Source organism: Aethalodelphis obliquidens, unplaced genomic scaffold (genome assembly GCF_003676395.1).
Source record: "Aethalodelphis obliquidens isolate GAN/ISIS:26980383/991018 unplaced genomic scaffold, ASM367639v1 scaffold19, whole genome shotgun sequence".
Lineage (NCBI taxonomy): Eukaryota > Metazoa > Chordata > Mammalia > Artiodactyla > Delphinidae > Aethalodelphis > Aethalodelphis obliquidens.
In genome coordinates this window covers 15523676-15551207 of record NW_020837963.1, presented here as the reverse complement: position 1 = coordinate 15551207, position 27532 = coordinate 15523676, and the positions used below count along the sequence as shown (strand labels likewise).

General features: G+C 35.3%; 1 long non-coding RNA gene across 1 annotated transcript in view; it reads left to right on the top strand.

Moving 5' to 3' along the window:
• Positions 1-27532, top strand: part of LOC113626804 (uncharacterized) — a 426781-nt gene that overhangs the window by 193786 nt on the left and 205463 nt on the right. The window contains exon 4 of the long non-coding RNA XR_003435285.1: positions 4592-4658. This is a non-coding gene — a long non-coding RNA (uncharacterized LOC113626804). The remainder of the gene's footprint in view (positions 1-4591; positions 4659-27532) is intronic.

The following is a 27532-nucleotide window of genomic DNA, read 5'->3' as shown; positions in this document are numbered from 1 at the left end:
GACCATCCTTCCATCCATCCATATGTCCAAAATTTTTGTTGAACTCTGAACTGTATTGACAAGTTTATATTCACGTTTAGTAATTACCAGTGAAGCCACTGATGCAAGTGACTTTAAATTCTATTATTCCTTTCCCCTGAATTAGTACTGAACTTTTACTCAGGAAGACCTAGTGAGTTTTGTTTGTTTGTTTTTAGATAATCAAATATCTTTTTATTAGTCTATTTTTATTGATGTATAGTTGATTTACAATATTATATTAGTTTTGGGTATGCTGTACACTATGAAGACCTAGTTTTGAATTTACTTATGGCTCTAACTTTTTGGAGGTATAAGGGAAGTAGAGAGAAAAGACAGATGAAGTGAATTGGTTATGGACATGTAAGTAAAAGACAATGAAAAGGAGAGATTACTAACCTTTTCCTACACAGGGCTATACATTTGACCTTGGGTCATAGCAATAGGTTGACAATAAAAAAGGTAAGATTTTTTTTTCTACTGGTTGGGTATCTCCATCTACTCAATTGAATCACACTAATTCCTTGGTTTTGAGTGTGTCTTTAATTGGGTTTCTGATTTAAAGGTATCATGATATTATGTAAAAAGCATAGCATTTGGATTCAGAAAACCTTACTTTATATTTGGCTCCACCAGTTACTCAACTTAGATATAATGTGCAGCCTACATCTGAGCTCTGTTTTTGTCTGTAATAAACAGTGATACAAAATCACATATGTAGATCTATCTATAATATATATAGATAGATAGATTATACATCTATATTTCTCTCTCTCGCTCTATATATATATGTTAATTTGTAGAACTGAGTGCCAGAAGTAATTTAAAATTACACTGTTGACTGTGATTACCAGCTCTGATGTGTGAAAAAGTTAGGAAAGTGTTCCCCTAAAAATAAGTATAAAATTGATAAAGTTGTTAAAACAACCATTTCAGAGCTCTGGAGATTGACCAAAAGTGGACAAAAAAAATTAAATGTTTATTTTTTTTAAAACAACTAGATCTTTGAGTAAGAATACTCAAGTCTGTGGGAGTCTGTGGTTTTCTTGTATAGAGCTGTCCCATCCTTCCCCCAACCCATAGCTCAGCTGGTGAGAACCATGATTTTACCAGCCTGTTTCTGGATGTAAAATCCAGCAGCTTTGCTTCTAAAAAGGGTGGATTTAATTTGGGTTAGAAGGGAAAAACTGGTATCATTGTCAGCTAAATGTGACAACCAGGAAATGAATGGAGGGAACCTACAATTTGTTTGTCTGAGGTTGTTGTCTCATTTAGGATGAGTAGCAATACAACCAGGAATTTAACAGAGATATCTTGGAGATGAGAGAGCCATAGATGAGCTAAATGAACTCTCCACATATCCCTGCCTGTCTAGGAAACTACATGACCAAAGAGACCCAAGAGAACCTGGCAGAAAATAATAGCCAAAAAAGACTGAGAAATAGCTCGATTTTGAACACACTTCCCATCCCTGACTCAGAACAGCAGTGGGAAACCTTACTAACTCAAGATGTTTGAGTACAACTTTTGCCCAACTCACTGGTTGACCACTAAGCTATGCAGACACAGGACAAACCACTAGGAAGGCAGTCTAAAATTAAAAATAAGAATAAAGCAATTGAGTAGAGACATCAGGAGAAAAACACTACAGGGGAAGCAGGTTCCAAAGTTTACAAAAACTCTAAAAAATATATTGGAATCCGGAGACCTGTGGAAAATGCCAAGCATATTAATTGATGTGCAATGGTAGTCTCAAAACAGGAGGGAGGAGACAAACAGTGGAAAAATTAAAGAAATAAGGCTTAAAATGGATGAAAAATATTAGTCTGCAGATCTCGGGAGCTCAACACGCCTTAAGTACGATAAACACAAAGAGATCCACACCTAGCTACATCATAATTAAACCCCTGAAAGACAAAGACAGAGCTCGAAAGCAACAAATAAATCTGATTCATCACATGCAGGAAACAAAAATAAGATTCACTGACTTCTCTTCTGAAAAACTGGGTAACAGGAGGCAGTGGGATGACATTTTTAAAGTGCTAAAAGCAAAAAGAGTTAACCCAAAATTTTAAATCCGGCAAAACTATCCTTTGAAAGTAAAGACCTTCCCAATCAAAAACTGAGAGAATTCATATTCATTGATAGCAGATCTGCCGTATAAGAATCACTGAAGGAAGTCCTTCGGGATGAAAGGAAATGACACCTGACAGTAAGGTGAATCTACAGAAAGAAATGAAGAGCATCAGGAATAGTAATGGTAAATATGTGGGCAAATACAAAAGACTGTGTACATCTATATTTTTTTTTCTTCATTTCTTTAAAAACCACAAGGTTGTTGAAAACAATAGTTGTTACACTGTATTGTTGAATTTAGACCTTATGTATGTATGATAAATATTACAATATCAGAAAAAGAAGTGGGGGGGAAGAAACCATATTGGAGCAGATTTGCTCTATTAAGTGAAAATTAAGTCAGGATTAACCTAAAATAGATTGTGATAAGTCTCAGTTTTCTTATTTATAAAATATATATCATGATGGTACCTCAGATTATTGTGAGGCCTCAATGAGTATATCTGTATATACAGATACAGCTGTATTAGGTATATCATGCATACGTGTATATGTGTATATATATTTAGAACTTACATTCTCAGAACAATTTTGGACACGTAATAAATACTATATGTTAACTTTTATTATTGGCTTGAGAATTACATCAAGAAAAAAACAAGGATAGCTACTATTACTATTTCTGTTTCATACATTAGAAGTCTTATTTAATTCAATAAGATAAATATAATTAAGCAGTATAAATACAGAAAAGAAGAATACATATTCTTTTCTTGATATAATATGATTCACTACAAAAAATCTGAGAAAGGCTACTATGAAAGGTTAGCAAATTGCTGGATGAATAACTAATACCATTCCTCTACACCAGCAGTTACCATTTAGGAAAAAATATAGTGTGACTAGGAATAAAATCTAATAAAATGTGCAAGGCCTCTATAATAGACTCCAACATGTTCCCCATCCTCCCCCACCCCTCCCCCACCCCTCTATCAAAAGACATTCATGTCAAATATCTAGAACACATGAGTGTTACCTTATTTGGATAAAGGGTCTTTGAGATGTAATTGTTAAGGATCTTGAGATGAGGCTATGATCCTGAATTAACCAGTGGACCCTAAATCCAATGACAGTGTCCTTGTAAGAGACATGCAAAGGAGAACAGACACAAAGAGGAGGAGGCCATGTGACCATGGAGGCAAGGATTGGAGTGATGTGGCCACCAGGCGACAAATCAAGGAATTCCTACAGCCTCCTGAAGCTAAAGAGTGAAACAACTCAATAGAGTCTCCCCTAGAGCCTCGAAAGTTAGCACAGCCCTGCAGACATTTTGATTTGGACTTCTGAACCCCAGAGCTGTGAGAGAATAAATATCTGTTGTTTGAGGCAAGAGAGTTTGTGGTAATTTTTTTTATGGCAGCCACAGGAAACTAATACAGTCTGTATGAAGAACGTTTAAAAGTTCTTAAAGAACATAAATGACCTAAATGGATATAGAGATGTATCTATTTATTAATGCAACTGCTCAATACCTTTGTTATGTCAATTTTTCCAAAATGATTCCATCAGTGTAATGCAGCTGTAATAAAAATTCTAAGTAAGGAAATAAAAATACCAAAAGATAGTTCTGAAAAAGAATTAGGGCTGTGCAAGCAGGGGGCACTTGCCCTTCCAAATACTATGACGTACCATTACCATCTTTTGTTGTTCAAAAATGGTCCAATATTTGCGTTTCCACGTTATATGACTTAGAAGAAGTATTACTATTGAGCATTTTCTCTTTCCTAGAAAGTGCTTGTTTTCCCTTTGAAGGCACATTGCTCCTTATCAAACAGATATTCAGAGGAATCCTGTTACTCTCTCAAAAGTGACTCTAACAAGCTGAAATTTATATTACAGACCATGTGAAAAACCAGTCTTATTCCAGCATCATCATCCCTCTTCTAGAGATGAACTGCGCTACATTTACTGTTTGCCTTTTAATAATCTTTTAAAATTTTATTTTTATTTAAATAAATGCCTCAAATAATGACATTATTTAGAATTACATTTTGTTGCCCATATAGTCCCTAAATCCTGATCAAACTGCTTATCCAAAAAGTCTATGTTATATTTATTCACATGAAACTTTTGAGAGAAAGATCAAAGTTTCAGATGCTTTGAGGCACAAAGGAGATAAAGAATCAGTTAAAGGTCACTGGAGGCCATGAAGAAAGAGACTAAAGACAGTTTGCTAAAAAAGAAGTTCATTTAAACACAGTAATTTGAAAACAGACGCAACAGGAGACAATCTATATTATCTTTTATTTTCTCAATCTTTTTGGTTTTACTACTGCCAATTCCACCCCTGCAGTTCAGACCTGGCAGCAAAATCTCTGTTACTTTCCAGCAGCTTTTCACAAGCTGATGAGGAACCAAATTGAAGGGGGGGGAGGGAAGGAATTGACTAAAATCTCTGAATTTCCCTTTTTCTCAATGTGTATATTATTTCTTACAGCTTCATCTAGAACATGGTTAAGACGTGACAATGGAAATTTGGGCGTGACCTAGAAACATCTCCAGCTGTAAGTAACATAAACCTTCATCTTAATGGTTTTATGCATCCATATAACGCCTTCAGCAGTGTTGTGTATATCTTGGAAGCATAATGCCTGTTAGTCAATTCATCCTCATGTCCTTCGAAGGTGAAATCCTTTGATATGTGGTATTGCACCAGGAGAAATCACATTCCAACTATTATCTTACGTACTGCAGTTATTTGAGGAAAGCCGTCTGTCATATTTTGGGTGGAAAATTACATACTCAAGATGGATTTTTAAAAAACATACTGTTGCCATGCTTTGTCTGACAAGGGTTTATTTTTTCAGATTGAAACAGTAAGTCTTACTCATCTTCAGTGTTATTTGTATAAAACAAATCCCAATGAACTGCTGTGTTTTAAGTATCTCATTGTGATTCACACCAGTGATATTCAGCACACCTTCCTGAAACATCAATTCTGGAATAGATTGGTCAATATGTCTATTTGGATCGAGTTCTGTATTTGCAGTTGTTTCAGAATTAAAGAACTACATTTTCCAGAGTTCTTTAGTTTGCCAAGTCAGTTCAAGTAATGACTCTCTGCTATCCTTTTTTAAGCTTAGTTTGTTGAAAATGTTTTCTAATGAGACTCACCAAACATTTTCAAAAATGAGTTGTCTAGGGTTTCTTCATGTTCCTAATATATTTCTCTTTACTAGATTTGGATCCCTTCCAGTTGGTTTTTACTTAGATTGTGATATTTCCCTGTTCAGTTCTGCACTTCAATTTCTCTTAAGCTAATAATTTATCTTCTGATTAGCAAGTTGCTTCTTTAGCTGTAGGCTGCTTTGTCAGTACTAAACCCTAAAAGTAAACATTAGACTTTGAAGGGAACTTATTTCCCCTGTAGAGTTTTTCTGAGAGTAGAGGAAATTGATTGATTTCTTTGACCATTGATTAACTTTGACCAGCATCAGATATTTCCTTCTAAACACCCTGGGTGGCAGAGAAATTTTCAAATACTCCAAAGCCAATCACGTTCCCTTACTGGCCTACTCGTACCATGAATTGGAGCGACTGCAACTGAGCTTGCCTAATGTGGAGCTGCTAAAGGTCAAGTTTTATCAGAAGCTCTCCAGTTTTCTTCTGTAGCTATAAGGGGGAGCTGGGGGAGAGAGAGAGAGAACACACTATGGAATTAGGTTTTATGCATATTCTTAACTTCTTTTCCTTGAATCAGGAGTCAGTCCCTTCTGTGACCGTACACTAGATTTTAGGGTACGAGTTCTGAGAAAGCTGATAGAACCCCAAGTATCTGGCCTCAAATGATGATGCAAGCAGCCTACAGATAATTAGGAGGAGAGTTGAATAACAAAGCTTATATTTCCTGAAGAGATTCTTCACTTTGTCAAAACTTATCTCACCTATTTAAAATCAGGTAGAAATCTTGATGTCATTTAAAATGACATTTAATGCAAAGTCATCTCATCTTGGTGAAAATCTGTTCTTGGGACTTAGTAGTCTAAACACCCAAGAGCAACTGTGATCCTGAATCACATGCTATCACAGGACATTGTTGTTCTCCCCTGTAGCTCTAAGCCTATTCATCAGCTTCTCTCATTATCACAAACACATTTATGTTTTCTATTTGTACCAACTTTTGGATTAATACCCTGAAACAGAGCAAAATTTACCTCCAAGACTATACAAATTGACAATCAACAAGGTATCAAAAAACATGTGTGTGATTCTTATTTTTAGAGTTTTATCCCATTTCTCTCCTTAATATGCTTCATTTCACTTATTCCCTTTAACTCTTGTTCAAGATCTAATGAAGTTTGTTCTCTTAGTCATGCAGAAGAACCCATGCAGGAAGCAGAACTATTAGAAGACAAAAAAAAGTTAATAAAAACAAAACTGATTTTAATATGATACTTGAACCTATCACTCATATCTTTATAGAGTATACAGCAAAAATAGATGAAAAATTTTATTGATTTTCACAATTTTTCCTTTTCCTTAATGTATTTTATTGTTCTTCTGACTTCTTGATCTCTTCATCTGTTCTTTTTTTACCTTCGTTAATTTCCAAATGCCTTTACGGCATTATAGTTTCCACTGAGTAATCCCCCTTCTCCCAAACACACACACACACACACACACACTCTATCCTCCTTTTGATGTTAATTCAGGTCAACACAAAGTATTAGAAATGGTGCTGCCTACTCATTGATCAAATGAAAATGCAATACTAATATATTATCTGTTACAATTTAGATATTGTATTATCCATAAATAAGAATATTTAACCAGTTTGTTGTGCCCAAAGGGCTTGGGCTGTATGATTTACTCTACCAGCCAAATGGAGGGTCAGATTTTTTGAAGACCATCTTGAATTCCTCAAGTCCATTACTGGGATTGATATTTTTAGGAGTTTGTTTCATCAGTTATTACTTGTAACCTCAGCAAACGTTTTATTCCTTTAGACTCTTTGTAAGGAGATGTTGTTTACTAAAGGTATTGGTGAGTCTTAAATTGTGAGAAAATGTAATTAATTGTCTCACAGAATTATTAGCCTTCATTCTGGTTTGCCATTGAAGAGCATAGTCCCACACAGAGGGTAAAAAAGAAAAACCTCAGGAACTTCCAGTATATTGTCTCCATGTATTGTTTTGATAAATAGTCATTTTTGCATGTTGCACTTTTTCTAGTGTAAGGACTCTTTCCTTCAGTTTCCTTCATATTGTCTGAATATGTATCACTGTTGGTAAGGTTATTGTACATATCTTTACATCACTGTTTTAATAGTACTAAAGTGGCTGAGAGAACTGAATATAGATTTAGGGTGATGATTGCCTCTAGTAAAGCTTAGACAAGTCATTTTATCAATAAACAGAGTATAATAGGCTAAATCAGAAACGTCAACGCTTGAATCTGTAAAGAAGAAAAGTGTGGTAAAAAGGAAAATAAACAATAGCGTTCAGTGGAGAGTGTGACCCACAGGATACTTTTATTCCAGTGGTTTGGGGGAGGTGCTCTCTCTTTCATGGTGCCATTACCTTGCTCTCAGGACCTTGCGCTCCTGGCAGCTTTAGTGGGCCTTCTTGCTTCTTAACATTATCTGAATAACCTCAGTTTAGTATCTTTCCTAAAATGTAACTTCCCAGTTTTGCTAAGATTTCATCCTTTTGTCCAGAAGTTTGGGAGTAATTAGGTGAGTGAGGTTTTGTATAACGGTAAAGCCTTGTGTAATTCTAGAATGACTGTTCCAGTTAAATGTGTTCCTGTATCACTGGATAGAAAAGTTGCAGTATCCCAGGGTAGGAAACACAAACTCTAATTTTTTTTTAGTCTTGTGAATGCTGTGACGTTTTTGATAAGAAAATGCTTCAAAACGATATGCAATAGTACACATATTATTAGTAGGTCATGTTTATGTTCCATAGAAAGAACCAGTGTTACAAAATTTGTTTGGTGATGATTGTTTTCCCATAAGTATATTAGTTACATATGAGGCGTGAATTGCCCATCCTCTGCTATTCTAGAAAAGTTTTCCCACTAGTGTTTATTTAATATCACGGCCAATTTGTCTGTATTGTGATGGCTTGCTTCAGGAGGATTTGGCAAGTATTCATTTTAGAGTTTGTCAGTTTGTTTTCTGGTGCTAGCTAGTAACCATTCTGGTTCTTGCCAGATCTTACCTTCAAGGATCCTACAGTTCAATAACTCCAGTGATTCTTCTCAGAATTTGAGGAACCACACTTTTTACACCCTTAATAGAAAACTTTAGTTTCTCCGTTGAACTTTTTTGTTTTTTTGATTATTGCATTCTAGAAGAAATCAAAACAGCCTATTTAGCGTGGTGATATTCTAAAATCTTCCTATAATCTTTCTAAAGTGTTTCCATTGTATTTAAAAATACTTTCATGTTATCCATAGTGAGCCTTTACTTAATGACAGTGATTATTTTAGGTTTTGTCAGAATATCACATACTTCACATCTGTTGTTCATTTTATAGAGTACCTGAGGAGATTAAGAGACTTCTTTGTTCCTCTAACATCTCAAAGAAGCGTGTTATTCTAAAAACATACCAGTACATATATTTACTCTTTTATTTTAGTAATTTGACGTGCAGTAGAAAGGACCACAGGTTTGCCATTTGAATTTATTTGGCTTCCAGTGAAAAAAAAAAAGGAATCTACCAGAGACTTCAGGGACTAGACTAGATATTCCTTACCAGCCTGGTATCCTTTTTTAAGATATGACCCACAAAAAAATTAAATCAGAATTTGGTATAAGAGCTTCCAAAATAACTGTTCATGACCATGCCTGGAATAGGCAAGAAGTAAAAAACACACAATTCTGCTATATTGTGTGTTACAGAGTTGCTGCTTTAAGAGTGTTATGCAAGTGAGTATTGTTATAAGAAGGATAATATAGCAATAATTCATAATAAGTAATCAGCTAGTAGAAAAATGTTGGGATTTTTTAGCAATAAGTATTCACTCTATGTAATAACATGCGATTTAATGATCCTTGTACAAGATCTGAAGATGTTTTGGCTAATTTATTTGAAGCCTATAATTGCTCTGAGCCAAGAAGTCTCAGCCTTGGCCTGTTACTGAGCAAAGTCTAAGTTTTTATACACACACGAAAGGAAAGATTTATGATTGTTACTAGTTTCTTAGGGCTGTTGTAACAAATTACCACCAGAGTAGTGGCTTAAGACAAATAAATTAATTTTGTCACAGTTTTGGAGGCTAGAAATCCAAAATCAAGGTGTCATCAGGGTAGATTCCTTCTAGAGGCTCTGAGGGAGAACTGGATCCATGCCTTTCACCTAGTGTGCGGTGGTGGCCAGCAATCCTTGCTATGCTTTGGCTTGTAGACTCATCATTCCAGTCTCCACCTCTGTCTTCACATGATGTTGCCCTCTCTGTGTCTCTGTCCGTCCTCTCCCTTTCTTATAAGGAGTCAGTCATTGGATTCAGGACTCACCCTAATCCAGTATGACCTCATCTTAAAACATTACATCTGTAAAGACCCTATTTCCAAGTAAGGTCACATCCTGAAGTTTCAGATGCGCATGAAATGGGGAGAGGGGGAGACAGTATCAAACCCACTACAGCCGTCACCTAGGAATCATCAGTAACTGCCACAGTGAGACTGCCTATGTTTATAGACGCTTTTGCCCATAGAGATACTGTGACCATAGCTAATTCTTTGGTACTTTCTTGATTCACAAATAGTACAGGCATTCTGAATTCTACATCAGTTATTCTATGACTATGTATAGGAAAATTTATAAAGACTTCTAAAGTAATCTCTCTGAAATATGTTTTATCTGGAAATTCCATTTGTAAGGTAGTTCCTGTCTAGTAAATCTGTAGGAATTATGTCACAGTGGGAAAAGGAATGTTCTTCTAATAAGGATCCTAAAATAAATGTTACAGATTGGGATTTGGGAAAGCATTTGGGGATTGTTAGAAATTTCTGTACTTGAGTGGCTCTAGTAAGCAAAGCATATAAAGTCCATTCATCTTCAGTCTCTTTAAAACTGACGGTACACCGTCAAGCTCATGTTTTTTAAGTCTTTTTCACAATCTGGCATAACCAGTCACTTGCACTTTAGGCCACAGTGTCTCTCCTTCATTCTCACCCTTTCTCTCTTTTCGTGTTTTAATTACAAGTCAGTTTGCCTTCTTTCTTGTTTTTCAAGTATCTTCAAAATTTTTCTCTGATGGATCCAATGTTCTGTAGTAATAGTGGGTTAATGGTAGATATCGTGACAACCAAATAATGAATAAAGCTGTAATGTTGTTTATCGTTACTTTTATAATCAAGAGTAAAGGAAGGACAGGACATATTGAAATGCTCTTAGCTACCCTACAGCGGAGTCACTGGCAGGTTTGCTGAAGTTGTTCTTATGCTCCTCACCCAGTGTGGGACTTCGGTTCTTGCAGTAGCTCTCCTGTTTACAGTATTTACAGGTATCTTTACAGAGAGAGTCTTTTAGTTATTTTATCTAAAGAGCCTTAATTTGTATTGATTTATATTTTTAAACTTTTTAAGACTCTCTGGGAACATCCACCCACAAACTGGATATTTTCTAATTGGTGATTTTTTATTTCAATTTGTTAACTTATTTCCTGATTCAGTTTTGAGTGTATTTATAACAAGAGAGGATAGGTCTCCCTTTACTTAAGTTCTTAAGTCTATTCCAGAATACAGTTTGAGTTTCCTAAACTCTATTTTTATCTTTATTTGGTTTATAATTTTGAGTCTTTGTCCGATTTCCTTTAAGGAGGAGGCTTCTGGAATTTTTTTATGTGGTAAATTTATTTATCTTGCACTCTCAAAGCGCTTGTTTTCACACACCTGGGTCACTTAAATCTTCTCTTTCTTACCTTGCTAATAATGTTAAATGATTTCTCTCGTCTGAGTGAAAAAGAGTTAACTGGTTTAGGTACACAACTGTAGTCTGGGACTATAACAATCTAATGAAATTCTGAATTCTGCCACAAATTTTTGCCTGTCTTCCTGAGGTTTAGAAACATTCATAATCTGTAGTCTTTACTTGGCTCTTTCCCAGGGTTTTAATTTAACTATTTTAGATCTATTTTCTTCCTTGAAAATGTGATTGTGAGAAAACCCTGAAAAGGGAGAAGCTCACTTAGGAGATCATGTAAAGCTGGAGAGAGAGAGAGACAGAGACAGAGAGAGAGAGAGAGAGAGACAGAGAGAGAGAGAGAGAGACGTAAGTAAGATAGATTTCAGAAGGTTACAGAGTCTTGCAATAAATTATCTTGGAGTTTTCATTGTAACACATATCACAGATAAAGGGCTAATTTCTTACAATGAGTAAAAAAAGATGACAAGATTAAAACTCAATTAAAAATGGGCAGGAGACATAAACAGTTCACATTATCCCACAGAAACAAAATGATTATTTCAATTGGCTTTTGAATACAGAACTCTGACTGAATACCTTAATGAGAATATTCTAAGAACAATAATAATTAACAAGAGCAAAACCTACAGAGAAATCTTTAACTTCCCCAAGTTTGTTTATTGTTGTTATCGGTATTAATGTAGTAAATCTCAAATTGTTTTGTGGGTATTGTAGGAAAAAGCAAATGAGTAAATAAGTTTTTAGGAAAGAAATAAAATTATGGAATGGGGGAAGGTGAGAACCCTATGGTGTTGGATTCGAATTGAAGGTGTTTAAATAAATATTTTTAGATATGACTACTCAAAGGGCACAGAGCATTCATGTAACATCCGTATAACAATGGACCCACCTTGCTCCCAGAATGTGATTTCTAAATATCACATCTGACTAAATGAATTTGGGACTTCTTAAAAAATATTTGTTTCCATGTCTAGACACAGAAAGTATAAGGTGAGTATGAACTAGCTTGTTGCATCATAATGGAAGAAAGTGGTGAGTACATGCCAAAAGAATAGAACCTAGAATCCAGCTTCAAGGACTCCCAACAGTCAAATTTTGAACAGTTTGAGCATCAAAGTAATGATGACTGTAATGAATTCATCACAATGAATTTTTTAAAACTCAGTAGTCCATTGTTATAATAAAAAAAAAGAAGGGGAAAGGAACCCTCTTTACAGAAATATTCCAGATAGTAAATGTAAAATGAATAGAACTTTTAAAATCATGATTTTGCAAACATCCAGCATAATAATTGATTCATCAAGGATTTTCAACAATTATAAAGCCATTGGCAAAAATGTTACTGGGGAATAGGATTTTCATCTGGTCTTAAAGTTTCACTGCATGGAAAACTTATTAATTGCAAAGACAAAGGTTCCTTGTGCAATGGAGAAATATCTTGGACACCACCCTAAGCAAATGATCAAATATTACCAATAATGGACAAAATACTTTTTATATTTGGTATAATTGGAAGTACATAACCTATGTAAAATCTTTGTCAAAAACATACAACCTGAACCTGATCATAAGGAAATAATCAGACAAATTCAAAGTGTGGAATATTCTTCAAGACTGCTGACTTTCACTCTTCAAAAATGTCAGTGTTTCAGACAGACATAAATGGTGGGAGACTGCTCTAGATTAAATGTGGTTAAAAGTACCAGATGGTGAATATATGATCTCTCATGGATCTGGATTTTTAAAAGAGCAATAATAGGGCTTCCCTGGTGGCGCAGTGGTTGAGAGTCCGCCTGCCGATGCAGGGGACACGGGTTCGTGCCCCGGTCCGGGAAGATCCCACATGCCGCGGAGCGGCTGGGCCCGTGAGCCATGGCCGCTGAGCCTGCGCGTCTGGAGCCTGTGCTCCACAACGGGAGAGGCCACAACAGTGAGAGGCCCGCGTACCACAAAAAAAAAAAAAAAAAAAAAAGAGCAATAATATCATTGGAATAATGGGGTAAAATGGAATGAGGACTTTATGTTAGAAAATATAATTAAGTGGTATATTATTGATGTTGATATTGTAGTTATGTAAGAGAAAGTCCCATTTTTTTTAGGAAGTGCACACTGAAGTATTTCAAAGTAAATTTTCACAATGTCTAAGCCTTACTTTCCAATGGTTCACCAAAAGTCTAAATAAATCAGTAGTTAGATGGATAGATAGAGAAAATGTGAAAAAATATTTTAACGCAATATGTCAATTTATATGAAAGATATCTATAGTGTTCAATGTACTACTTTCACAACTTTTTTGTAGATTCAAAACAGTTTTAAAGGCTGTCTTGAATATAGTTTACCTGGGAATAAATCTAGTGAAAATTAACAAAACTGAGTTGAAAGACATTAAAAAGGAACCAAACAAAAGGAGAAATATGCTCAGTTCCAGATATGGAGTCTCAATAGCATAAAAATATCAATCAACCTCCAAAATTAAAAAAAATGACAGTACCAAGAGTTATTAGCAAGAATATGGAACATCAGAAGCTTTAATATACTGCCAATGTGAGTATAAATCAATGTGGAAAACATTTAGTAATAACTATGTAGTAAATTGAAGCTACCATGGCTTTAGTTCCACTTATATACCCAAAGGAAGCTCTCAATAGGAACAACAAACAGGAATGTTTACAGAAACATTTTTTATAATAGAAAAGTACACCTATGTCTACCAATTGGGGGTTGCATGAAAAACGTAGCATATTCATATAATACTATACCACAGTGAGAGTGAATAAACTAAATTTCACATTAACACAACCAAATCTTACAAATATGTTTTTTTAATTGAAGGAAAAAAAAGAATAATATACTGTATACAGTATGATACCTTTTATATAAGTTTTTTTAATATGCAAAATAATCTCATACATTATTTAAGGAGACATAAATATAGCATAAATTAGAAAATATGCATAGCAGTGGTAAATACAATTTCAAAATAGTGGTTTTCACAGACAACAAGAGTGTGGACATTACCAGGAGGAAGTTGTATACAATGGACTCTTTTGGTCTTGTTTTGTTTCTTAACCTGGGGGTTGCAACAATGATGCTTGTTGTAATTCTTTTTAAACATTAGGGGATAACTTTAATTTTTCACAATAAATTATTTTAAAAGGAGATTTTGAATAGAGCTTCATGGTACCTTCAGGGAGTATCCCTTTCCCATGAATACAGAAGTTATTGCACATGCAAAATGAGAATAGTTGTTTTCAGTCCCCAAAATGGTACTTAATCACTTAGTATAGGATCCTCTGTGACATACCACAGGTAACTTGAAATATATCATTGCCCCTAGGTCACCCAGGTCCAAACAGGAAACCCAATGACTGGTTAAAATATGTATATTTAGATTAAATTATAGCTTGAATTTGAGGATACTATGGACCAAAGTATTCAGGAAAAAAATGGCATTACATTCGTTTTCAAAGTCATATATGTATCTGAAAAAGCTTTATGTATGAGGATCTTCTAATCCATGTAAACATTTGTACACTTTTATCGAAACGTTCCATAGCTGTACTTTGCTGAAGCTTCTGTTTGTGAGTTTTTGTAAAAATTAAAATTTACTCTGCAGGCGAGTAAAAAATCCCTGGGGTTTTCTTACAAAGATTTTGGAAAATATTTAAAGGTAATGTTAGTCTAAAATTACAGATGGAATGTATTATAATTCAAATACGTTTTAATTCAAATGCATTTGAATCCTTTTTTGAGTTGGTTCTTATGGACAGCAGACAATATTGTAAAATGTAGACATCCAGAGATCATTTTAATTGAATTTTTGCTAGAATTAAAAGGATTTTGATGATTTTTTTTTACTTGACCATACTTACTGAAATCTTTGTTTTTGAAAACTCTTTTGGTGAAAAATAACTTAATAAGTCTTGTATTTATCCCTAAGCCCTTAAAACATGATTTAACCCTAAAGCTGCTTCTGATATAGAAGAATAATGATACTATCATGAAAATTAAGCATTCAAGAAGAGTTTTCACCAAAATATCAAACGTTTGCATTTGTCTGCATTTTTCCTTTTATTGTTAATGGTCACTTATATGGAATTCTATATCATGCCCTTGAATTGGCACTCCCTTAGAGGAAGGTGGAATTCCTGCTTCTCTCCTCCCCTCTCCTCTCGTCTTATTATTTGACACCCAGCAGTACTTACAGTTGAGGTGGGGTGGCTCAGGAACATTGGGGCATGCATACTTTGAAGACAATTTCAGGGCATTTGAGCTAAAAAGTCTAAAATAAAACAAATAGAACCTTCTAAATTGGAAGACAATATTGTAATTTAGACACATATTGTAGGACAATACAGCTAGTTGAAAGAGAAGAAAACAGTATTAATAAAATCTTTTATTAAGGAGAAGTTAAAAGATGCTTAATTAAATTGGAAATATAAGCATGAACCCATGATGTTTGCAGGGAAACGGAGATAACTTATTTTTCTATGGAGATCTAAGTGAGTTAGGTTGTGGAACAGCTGTATGTTTGCCGTTAGTGCCTGCATTTTTGGTCTGTTGTACTATTTTCCACCACTAGGGACCAGAGCTCCTTGGAAAGTGGCATAACATGTTGTAGCGCAGAATTCAGATAAGCCTGACATTCTGTTGTCAAAAAGTAAGAATGCTTTCAGAGGACCTGGTTATAGTGTTAACAACAATGAAGAAGTTTAAGAGAAATCCTTATCTTCCACCTGTTTAATCTGTTGATTTCTGAGATAGTTGTTTGTTCTTCCATTTTTCCCATTGGCATTATATTCTCTGAAGATATACAGTGAGCTGCTTAAATATACCTGCATCTTATGTTTTCTTGGTGGTGTGTTCCTTTTTTCATAGTGAAAAATCCCTCTTTGTTCAATTTGAAGATTTTTTACATTTAATTGAGATTCATCTAATATTCATAAGTCTGTACCCGATCTAGTTGTGCCAACATTTATCTTCTCCCCAGCATGGCCTCCTGCTCTACCCAATGTGTAAGGGGTCATTACAAAACTCTAATTTTGTGATACCACCCCTTCCACACTCAAAAAGTTAGTCTTTTTTTTTTCATTATCACCATGAACTGATGACAATGTCAGTGACACTTTCCCCCCAAAGCATTTTGTTGATCTAATTTTAAAGTAATTGCTACAATTACTGTTGAGTTTTAATATTATATTTTTAAACTTCAAGTTAGCACATTTTTGTTACTTATTCTTTATTAGCATTGTATTCTATACGTAAACCAAGTGGGAGAATACCCAGTTTATCCTAGTTCGCACCTATATATTTGGACTCAGCTGCTTGCATTTCGTTCAAGGGTTAAGTTTCTAACAGTTTAAAATTCTTTATACTTTCTTTGGATGAAGTTTCCGTCTCCAACTCCTGTGGTACTACATTTTCTTACATTTAAACAGTAGATGCAAAGTAGATAATAACCATACAATGATTGTAAAGATGAAGAAACGATGTGTGTTACTTCAGTTCGGTCACAACTTTGGTCACAACTTTGATGTGACCACTTGGAGTTTTATTTGTGTTTAAAAGTTAAAGACAGCCTATTCAGTAAGTGGTGCTGGGAAAACTGGACAGCTACATGTAAAACAATGAAATTACAACACTCCCTAACACCATACAAAAAAATAAACTCAAAATGGATTAAAGGCCTAAATGTATGGCCAGACACTATCAAACTCTTAGAGGAAAACATAGGCAGAACACTCTATGACATAAATCACAGCAAGATCCTTTTCGACCCACCTCCTAGAGAAATGGAAATAAAAACAAAAATAAACAAATGAGACCTAATGAAACTTAAAAGCTTTTGTACAACAAAGGAAACCATAAACAAGATGAAAAGACAACCCTCAGAATGGGAGAAAATATTTGCAAATGAAGCAACTGACAAAGGATTAATCTCCAAAATTTACAAGCAGCTCATGCAGCTCAATATCAAAAAAACAAACAACCCAATCCAAAAATGGGCAGAAGACCTAAATAGACATTTCTCCAAAGAAGACATACAGACTGCCAACAAACACATGAAAGAATGCTTGACATCATTAATCATTAGAGAAATTCAAATCAAAACTACCATGAGATATCATCTCACAGCAGTCAGAATGGCCATCATCAAAAAATCTAGAAACAATAAATGCTGGAGAGGGTGTGGAGAAAAGCGAACCCTCTTGCACTGTTGGTGGGAATGTAAATTGATACAGCCACTATGGAGAACACTATGGAAGTCCCTTAAAAAACTAAAAGTAGAAATACCATATGACCCAGCAGTCCCACTACTGGGCATATACCCTGAGAGAAACCATAATTCAAAAAGAGTCATGTACCACCATGTTCATTGCAGCTGTATTTACAATAGCCAGGACATGGAAGCAACCTAAGTGTCCATGGACAGATGAATGGATAAAGAAGATGTGGCACATATATACAATGGAATATTACTTAGCCATAAAAGAAACGAAATTGAGTTATTTGTAGTGACGTGGATGGACCTAGAGTCTGTCATACAGAGCGAAGTAAGTCAGAAAGAGAAAAACAAATACCGTATGCTAACACATATATATGGAATCTAAAAACAACATGGTTCTGAGGAACCTAGGGGCAGGACAGGAATAAAGATGCAGATGTAGAGAATGGACTTGAGGACATGGGGAGGGGGAAGGGTAAGCTGGGAAAAAGTGAGAGAGTGGCATGGACATGTATACACTACCAGCTGTAAAATAGATAGCTAGTGGGAAGCAGCCGCATAGCACAGGGAGATCAGCTCGGTGCTTTGTGACCACCTAGAGGGGTGGGATAGGGAGGGTGGGAGGGAGACGCAAGAGGGAGGGGATATGGGGATATATGTATGCATATAGCTGATTCACTTCGTTATACAGCAGAAACTAACACAACATTGTAAAGCAATTATACTCCAATAAAGATGTTAAAAAACAAAAGTTAATGTAGTGAGACAGAGTGCAAAATGTGAGGTGTAATATCTTATTTTGTAGGTACACATTGTACATGAAAATAGTACTGGAATTGAATAATGTCTTTAAAATTGAAATGTATTCTATTAGATTGTTCATTGCATTAAAACTAGAGAATGAATAAAGAAAATGAAGATGATTTCTAATTACTTCTTGATGACTATTGAAAATAATTTTGTCATATAGAACAGAGGGTGTTTACAAATCTATTTGTGTCAAATACCCTAGACAAGCCACTAGATATTGATATTTTTGAGCATTGGCCTCCATGAAGAATCTAGTACACATCACCTAAGGATGCTAGACTATTGAACTTGATGCCTTGATGGGATGGGGACCTTTAGGTTGTCTTAGAGAAGGTGCTGGAGGGAGAGTTATAGAAGTATTTGTTTACAAGACGTTCTGTTAACCAGATATATTCAGCTTTCTGCCTTCTAGGCACATATTGGGTTGGCAAAAAAGTTCGTTCAGGTTTTTCTGTAACATCATATGGAATATATGAATGCACTTCCCACCCGTTTTGAAGTTTAGACAGGGAAGTGTCTTTGGCCAGTGAAATGTGAGCAAATGTGATGTACAGCACTTTTAGGTGACAGCTTAAAGAGCCAGTGCTACTTACCGATGTCTGATATCGATACTGAGGTGAAGCATCTGTTAGCCTGGGCCACTGAATTCAATGCAGGCAGGACACCCTGGCCACAGCACCAACCTGCTTGGGACATGCACTGTAAGCAAAAATTGAACCATTGTATGTTAAGTCACTAAATTTTGTTGTAGTTAATGTCAGAATGACCTGGCCTACTCTTTCTGATATGTCTGCTGAATTTTAGCTTTCAAATTGCTGAAGTATCAGGCCAATTTGATTCCTACTGCTTTGTAAGTCATCTTTTCTTCTCACCATCTCGGTTTGAAAGATTTTTCTCTTCTTTTAAGTTCTGAAATTTCACGTGTGTGAGAGAGAGAGTGTGGTTGTGTCTAGGTCTGGATTTTATTTTATTTTTTTTAATTTATCTTGTTTGATGAGTCAGTTCTGCATATCTGAAGACATGCTTTTCTTCAGCCCAGGAATATATGTTGCAATTATTTCATTGAATGTTCTATCCCTCACTGTTCTTTCCTTCTGAAAGTCTTATAGATAACCTCTATGTCTATATTTTGGGGGATATGTTTTGGAAAGATACCTTGACAGGATATTTTATGTCATCAAGCTTTTATGTTTTGGTTTTTCTAACTAGGAATTGAGACTTTTCAATGATTTCATTAAACGTTTTCAATTTTCCCAAAAGCTAATAGTTTCATTTTATAAATATGTATCGATGTGTGTACGTATATATATATATATATGTGTGTGTGTGCATGTGTGTGTTTATGTACAAACATACATAAGTCTGTGTGTAGTTTCTTGACTCTCACTGAAGTTATTAATTAAAGTAAATATTTTCATCCATTTCATATCTTATTTCTATTTCCTTAGCTTTTTTTCTCTTTCCTAGTAACATCTTTTCCTCAGTATTTACATTATTTCTTTAATGTTTACAAGTAAATACAGCATATTTCTCTTTTCTTGGGATTATTCCTGGGTCTTTACTTTCAGACTCATTTGGCTATCAGTTTGAGATTTCCTCAGTTGTTGTCAACACTTCACCTTTTCCCATTAGTTCCATATTTCCTATAAATTTCTCACTATTTTATCAGCCTCTGACACTTGCCTGATTGTTTAGAGTTCTTTTTAGTATTTATTTTCTAATTTCAATGGACTCTCAGGGGAGGACATAAAAAACTGTATATATAATCAGTAGATTGAATTAGATATATGTTCCCTTTCTAACTTAAAAAATAAGTCCTATTCCATCCAAAGATAGAATTTTTTCATATAAATTTATTTCCCTCATCTCAAACTTTAATTATCTGACATATTTCAGGAAATAATGTGATAACTTGATTCCTCCCCAGTAGCTCTCTAGTTGTCTGTTACCCATTGGTTTGTGACACTTTATCAAGAGATTAAATGCTGATGCAAAGCAGGGTCTTTTATGTGGTCAATAATCCACTAATTGACTAAATATAATTGAGGGCCTACTATGTGCCAGCCACTGTGCTACCCTCTCCTCTTTCGACTGATTGGCATGTCTGTTCTTGCCCTGGGAGCACACTTCCTCATTTCAATTTTATCATTGCAAGTTCCTTTTATTATTGTTTCAAACAGCCACATGACTACTTCCCTTTTTTTTAAAATTCAGATAATATGTGACTCTTTCCTTAATAAATAATCATTTAAATTCTTATATTTTATTCTTATATATTAGCCTAATCTAAGTGATTTATTTGAAGCTTTTTGCATCATAGCTAAGATTTAGTCTTTAAGGCTTCTAAGTTCTGACTTGTAGATTTTTATCTTTGGCTACAGATGTGGGAAAACGTGACTGGGATTTCTTTTTCTTGCTTGCTTTTTTCTTTTTTCTTTTTCTTTTTTTGTTTTTTTTTTGGTGTTTGGGATTGATATAACTTCATTGATTTTAATTATGTATGTTATTTTCTCCCTACTCCATCTGGCAGAACTGAACTGTAAAATTGAAACCAGAAGGTTGCAGATCTCAGTTAGTTCATGAAACTTAATTGTCAGCGTTAGCTTTGTGACCAACCATTGTTATATGTGTTTTGTTACGGAGCCTCAAGAAGCCTTCAGAAACTTTGCCACAGCCCTTAGTCACAGTCAATCAATTATTCTGCTTTGCAGGTGCTTGATTTTCCAGCAGACAGCAATTGCACACTGGGTTTGAAAGGTGGGCAGACACACTCATGAATATTTAGAAGTTTATTTTTCTTTACTGTCGCAGACACATCTGTTAGACGGGAGTTTTGTAACATGTCTCTTCTCAGAGATTGCTAAGATTCAATTTTAACTGTGTCTTTTAAAAATATTTTGTCACACATGGCTTATGGAGAAATCATTAGCAAGTATAAGCATCCCCTTTGTTTTACACAGTGGACATATTATAATAATATTCTATCCAGTTAATTACCTGAGACACTAAAAACTGTATTTTAAATGTATAATAAAGTTGGTTTGGTGTTTTGCTAAATCCTGGAGACATTTTCTTCTTTAAAAGTACTATTTTAGGTAGCGTTCAGTGATAAATAAATTTTGGCAGAAAGGTAATCAAACTATATGCTTCACATAAGGACGCTTATGTGGTCTCGGATGATGAACTGGCCAGAGAGAGCCTGTATTAGGTTGTGCTGAGCCAGTCTAGGTGCTCCTCCCCAAGTCTGGAATGGATACCCAGCCACTTTAGTCGGTTACTGTTGGATACTTGAGGAAAGGAAGCCATGGGAAGTAGGTGTTGGAGCAGCCCTGTTTGAGGAATGAGTAAGGCAGGGGAGGAAAAGCTGGGTTGCAAAGTGTGAGGTGACTATAGAATGAGAGGAGACTGAGGGAGACGAGGATCTGAATGGCCCATTTCATAATAGGCGCAGGCCTCTGATGGTTCACCTGAATTCCCTCCCGTGTTCCCGGAGATAATGCTATGGTCTTATAATTGTCCCTCACTTCAGCCAGCTGGAATCATTTCTCTTCCTTTTGACCAATTGCTTCCTGTGACACCTCTCTAGACAAAATATTTATCCCCAAATGAATACCAACCCTAGTCTTAGACACTCCTCATTTGTTACTTCAGTTTTGGATCAAGCAAGTTCATATATGAGTGATGGTTCGGTTAATTTTTTTTCATACATTCTTACGGTGATGTTTTGCAATGGTTATTTTTATAACACACATATTTACCTTTAATTAAAAACTTAGATTAAATCATCCCAGAAATATCATACTGGCTGAGATGCAGCTGCTCACTTACCAATATGTGCAGCATTGAAAAGCCATCTGGTGAAAGAAATTAATATTTATTGAACCCTTACTATGTTGGGGGCAATATCCTATGTGCTTTATTTATGTTGTCTTATTTCATTTTCACGGCAGTCCTGTCAGGCAGGTATTATTAATAGAGGATGAATTTCAAGCCCAGAGAGGTTAAATAATTCGCCTAAAGTCATATAGCTAAAATATGTGAAGCAAGTTCTGTTTGACATTATGCTCTTTTCAGTATATCTTGCAGTTAATCATTCAATAATATTTGCTGAACATTTACTATGTGCCAAGAAGAGTGTTGCTATGTGGGACTGGATGTGGAGGGCGCAGTAAATTATAAGTCATGTTAAGATTTTGATTCAAATGTTGTCAATCTCTTATATATGGGGGAGAGAATATATTTTTGGAGTTTTTCTCTCATTTTTTCAGAATGGTTAAAGTCCAAATAACATGGGAATGTCTAATGGTAATTCTAAACATGAGAAATCAAGGATGTATAAGAGTAATACCCAGATGCCACTTTAAGATCATGAAGCAATCTTAAAAATTGCAGTTTAATAAATTCAGCTCAGCACCCGGATTTTGTGGCTTTTCTGATATCCCTGTGACTAGGCAGCAAAGACTCGGCTGCCTGGCAAACTAGATTAATCAATAATTGCAAAGGATTCTGGAGCTTTATATTTTAATCAATAACAAGTTGACTTATTTTTTTTACCAAATAGATACAAATAAGGGGAACATGAAGGCTCACACAGTTTTTAAAGTATAGTTTTAACATGAAGAATATGGAATTACTACTTTCTTCTTAAACGGCAGCTTTCTGAATTAACTCTGTATTTTAGATGGCCACTACTTTCTCCGATGGACAGTTCGTTGGTTAGATATATTCATAGATGCAGAAGTATTTTTCCTTTCCTGTAATGCCCCTTAGCTGACCTGATTATATCTATAATTGTACCTAATTGAAATGGCCCCCATTGCCTTGGGTTATTATTTCCCAAATAAACATCACACGTGCATACAGTGACACATGCGCATGTGCACACATACACCTGCTATGACCTTTGCCTGTGACTCCATTTCTCTCCACCTTCTAATCATAGAAATCTGAAATTCCACCCTGAGAACTTCCTTACAGAGTCAGGTGAGTATGTTTTATGTAATTCTCCTATATAGAACTCACTCTCATTCAAAACACTAATTTTACACAACAAACTACAATTCTTGAGTTTTGTGATATTGTGACAAAAGCATCATTTTTACTTCAGCTGATGTCAGTAAAAACCAAAACATCCAGAACATTACAACATGTGATTCGGTATGAAAATTAACATTAAGAGTAGACCAAAAAATGTGACCAAGCAGAAAGTACTGTGGTCTGTGTTCAAACAGGCAGGGTTATAAAATCGGTTTTAAATTCACCCTGGGGAATAGTTACCCCTTTCATCTGAAGGTCAAATAGGCCCTCAGTGATTAAAATAGAGATCAGTAGTGATCCTTTTTACCCATGTAATATATAAGTAATTAACACTACACTTCAGTTTAACACTAAGGATGCCTGAAATTCAGGTCATGGAAACAACATTCAATGCTGAAGGATCGAAGTTTGATTTTAAGTTTAATTACATTTGTGTCTGGTAGCCCAAGCATTGGTAATTGATATGAAAGCTAAGTTCATCACAAAGGCAGCAACCAGAGAACTCTTAAAGTATACAGTCTTGGCTTTATTTAGCAATGCAGTTTCTGTCATTACATTAGAGAGATGAAAGAACTCCATTTCCTTTGCCAGCTCTTGGCCTTACCACCAACTCTGACTGTACACTCAGAGAGTTCATTTGGTTCCCTCGGGGCTACCCTTGTACTCAGGAGGTCACGGAACTCATTATGCATGCCAGAAGAGGAGATATTACTATATCCTCAGCTGCAGTGAAACTTCCATGTTGCTTGTCCTTTTGGCTACTGGGCCAGGGTAGGAGTCCCATCTCCCCTCACTTCATTAGCCTCATCAGCTCCATTACTTCTTCTGAAAATAGGCTTTGCCACGTAATAACCATGTTATCAGATGGTAGGACTGTAAGGTGATCATATATATTTCATTTACTGCAATATAATATATTTATGCAAATGACATACTTTACTAATACATTTCACAGTCATCAAAAACTAAGAATGCAATTCATGTAGTCATTTTTTTTCTCTAGTGATCAAAATGATTTCACATACGCTTCTGCACTTATATTTACCAGAGCTTTATGAGAAAGTGGAACTTAGTTATGAAAAACAAATGGATTTACATTCCAGTACAATCTGGTAATTTACAGGTTGAAGCTCTCTCCTATAACACTTATTCCTATGTTATAGTCTATCAATTAAACAGCAGTTTCTTATTTCCGTCTATCTTGAATATGAGTATTCTAAGAATAATTGGAGGAATCAAATATGAAAAATAAATGACTGCCTTTGAAATTCTATACTTCTATGACATATTTAGAAATTGAAAGGGAAATGGAGAGCACATTGTTAACTAGAATTTGAAAAGCTGTTGTTTTTAAATGAAATGTGCATTGATCAGTTTGTGTACTGCCATGCAAAGAAGCAAGGAATTAAGATAGCAGTAATGGTCTCCTATTGAACCACTTCACATTTCCATATGTTACAAATTTCTTAAGTAAATCAACATGTTTTCGCTGCTCTGTGACAGCCATAAATCTTGGATAATCATCCTGTGAATGGGGCAGTGCATTAGCTCTGTAACTTCAATTAGCTACAGTACCATCAAGCCCTGAGAAATCTACTGTAACACAGCTTAAACCATTAGATTAAAAATGGCCATAAATACTAAGTGTTGTAAATGAAGCCAACTTCAGGATATATCATTTGAACTTCAAAGCTTCACTTAAATTTAAATATTTAACATTGAAATGGGCAGAAAAATACCATAACTATTGTACCATATTGAACATTTATTCTTTTTTTTTTAAACAGGGAGAGGGAAATGGATACATGTATGTATAAACATATAGACATAAATATATATCGATCACAAGTTACATTTCTTATTTTTTTAATATCTGAAACATTTATATTAACATATTTCCATACAAATAACCCAAAGAAAGTTTAGTATTAGTTGTTTTTTTGTTTGTTTGTTTTTTTATACTGCAGGTTCTTATTAGTCACCAGTTTTATACACATCAGCGTATACATGTCAATCCCAATCGCCCAGTTCAGCACACCACCACCCCCACCCCACCGTGGTTTTCCCCCCTTGGTATCCATACGTTTGTTCTCTACATCTGTGTCTCAACTTCTGCCCTGCCCTTTTGTGTGTGTCAGTGTGTTTTGCTCTAACACAAGAACAGAAGACCATTTGTTCCAGAATGTAGAGAACAGGGCAATATGTCAGACTAGATAACCTGACATTTCTTTTGAAAAAAAATAAAATAAGACTTAAAATGGTAGATAAGATATCACAATCTTCTTTCTTAATACCATTGCTGAGTTCAAAACAATGTAAGGCCAATACCTGAGAGTCAAAAACATAAAGGGCATCTGAAACTCAGGGTTATAAGCACGAGTTTACCGTGGTTGCCCTAGAGAGCAGATAGGTATTGCCATTTTAGAAAACTAAGGAAGGTAGGCTTAATGCCCATGCAAAAATAAGGTCTCTGTTCCATGCAAGGTGGTTTGTTGTACTTGATATTCTCAGACATAAAATCAGGATGGGTCCATGAAAAATGTGCCTACCCAAGGGAGAGGTGACACTGTTTGATGATATTATCTTTCATGTCCGGTGACTTAAGCAAGAGCATTTGCAATTAGTTTGTTGAAAGTACTGCATGAAAGAAGCACCCTTAGCATAACAAGGGCAGATGTATTGTAAAATGCGGGGAGAATAAGGAGGGTATAAAGTCATGGTAGCAGAGAAAAATTAATTATCTCAGGAGGGAAGTATGTTTGCTCATATGTGATTTAAGTGCAAAAGGAAGCTTAAAAACCCATAAACATAGCCACCACTGGGAGAGACAGGAAAAAAAAAAGAGAGAGAGAGAAAGGAAGAGAAAGAGAGAGAAAAAGAACTCAATGATCAACTCTTCAATACTTTAGACCAGGGCAACCTCCAAGTCCACCTGCTACCCCGTGGAAAAGTGAGGCTCATTAGAGAAGGCCACTGTTGAAATCCAGTCGATGTCTGAAGTTGTATATGTGCAAAATATGACATGGTGATCCCATGTTTAATTTAGAAACATTAAGAAATGGAAAAGGTGAAGTGGTGAGAAAGGCAGAGTATGCTTTACGCTCCAAATACAAGGGAAATACTAGGAATTCAGATATGAGGCTAGTAGGTGAAATTAGACAATCTTTATTTCATTGCATTATGAAGACTATATAAATACCTGTGAATATGTTTTAAAACTATTATGCTGTGTTTAGTCATAAGGCATCATATGTTCTTCTTTCTTCTGAAAGTAGGAGATTAATGTTAAATAACAAACACTCAAGTTTAACAATAGCCTAATAATAGAAAAATAAGAAACTATAAAAGTTTTAAGAATTGGGCTTAAATTTGAGATCAATCTAATAAAGGTTCATACTAGCAGTTCCAACAGAGTTGAGGTGCTACAAAGACTGGCTCTATGAAAATATTCACTGAGGCAGTTGATCAAAACTCTTTTAATCCATCATCAGTGAGCCCATTTAAGAGACTTTAAAAATAAATATTTTAATTTTATTATTCCTACAAAAAATGGAGGCATTTATGTTTTCTTCAGATGCATTTACGTTTTTTTAACACCTTTATTGGAGTATAATTGCTTTACAATGGTGTGTTAGTTTCTGATTTATAACAAAGTGAATCAGTTATACATATACATATGTTCCCATATCTCTTCCCCCTTGTGTCTCCCTGCCTCCCACCCTCCCTATCCCACCCCTCTAGGTGGTCACAAAGCACCGAGCTGATCTCCCCGTGCTATGCAGCTGCTTCCCACTAGCTATCTATATTACTTTTGGTAGTGTATATATGTCCATGCCACTCTCTCACTTTGTCACAGTTTACCTTTCCCCCTCCCCATATCCTCAAGTCCATTCTGTACTAGGTCTGTGTCTTTATTCCCGTCTTGCCACTAGGTTCTTCATGACCATTTTTTTTCTCTTAGATTCCATATATATGTGTTAGCATACAGTATTTGTTTTTCTCTTTCAGACTTATTTCACTCTGTATGACAGACTCTAGGACCATCCACCTCACTACAAATAACTCAATTTCGTTTCTTTTTATGGCTGAGTAATATTCCATTGTATATATGTGCCACATCTTCTTTATCCATTCATCTGTTGGTGGACACTTAGGTCGTTTCCAAATGCTGGCTGTTGTAAATAGAGCTGCAAAGAACATTTTGGTACATGTCTCTTTTTGAATTATGATTTTCTCAGGGTATATGCCCAGTAGTGGGATTTCTGGGTTGTATGGTAGTTCTATTTTTAGCTTTTTAAGGAACCTCCATACTGTTATCCATAGTGGCTGTATCAATTTACATTCCCACCAACAGTGCAAGATGGTTCCCTTTTCTCCACACCCTCTCCAACATTTATTGTTTGTAGATTTTTTTTTTATTTTTTTTTTTTTT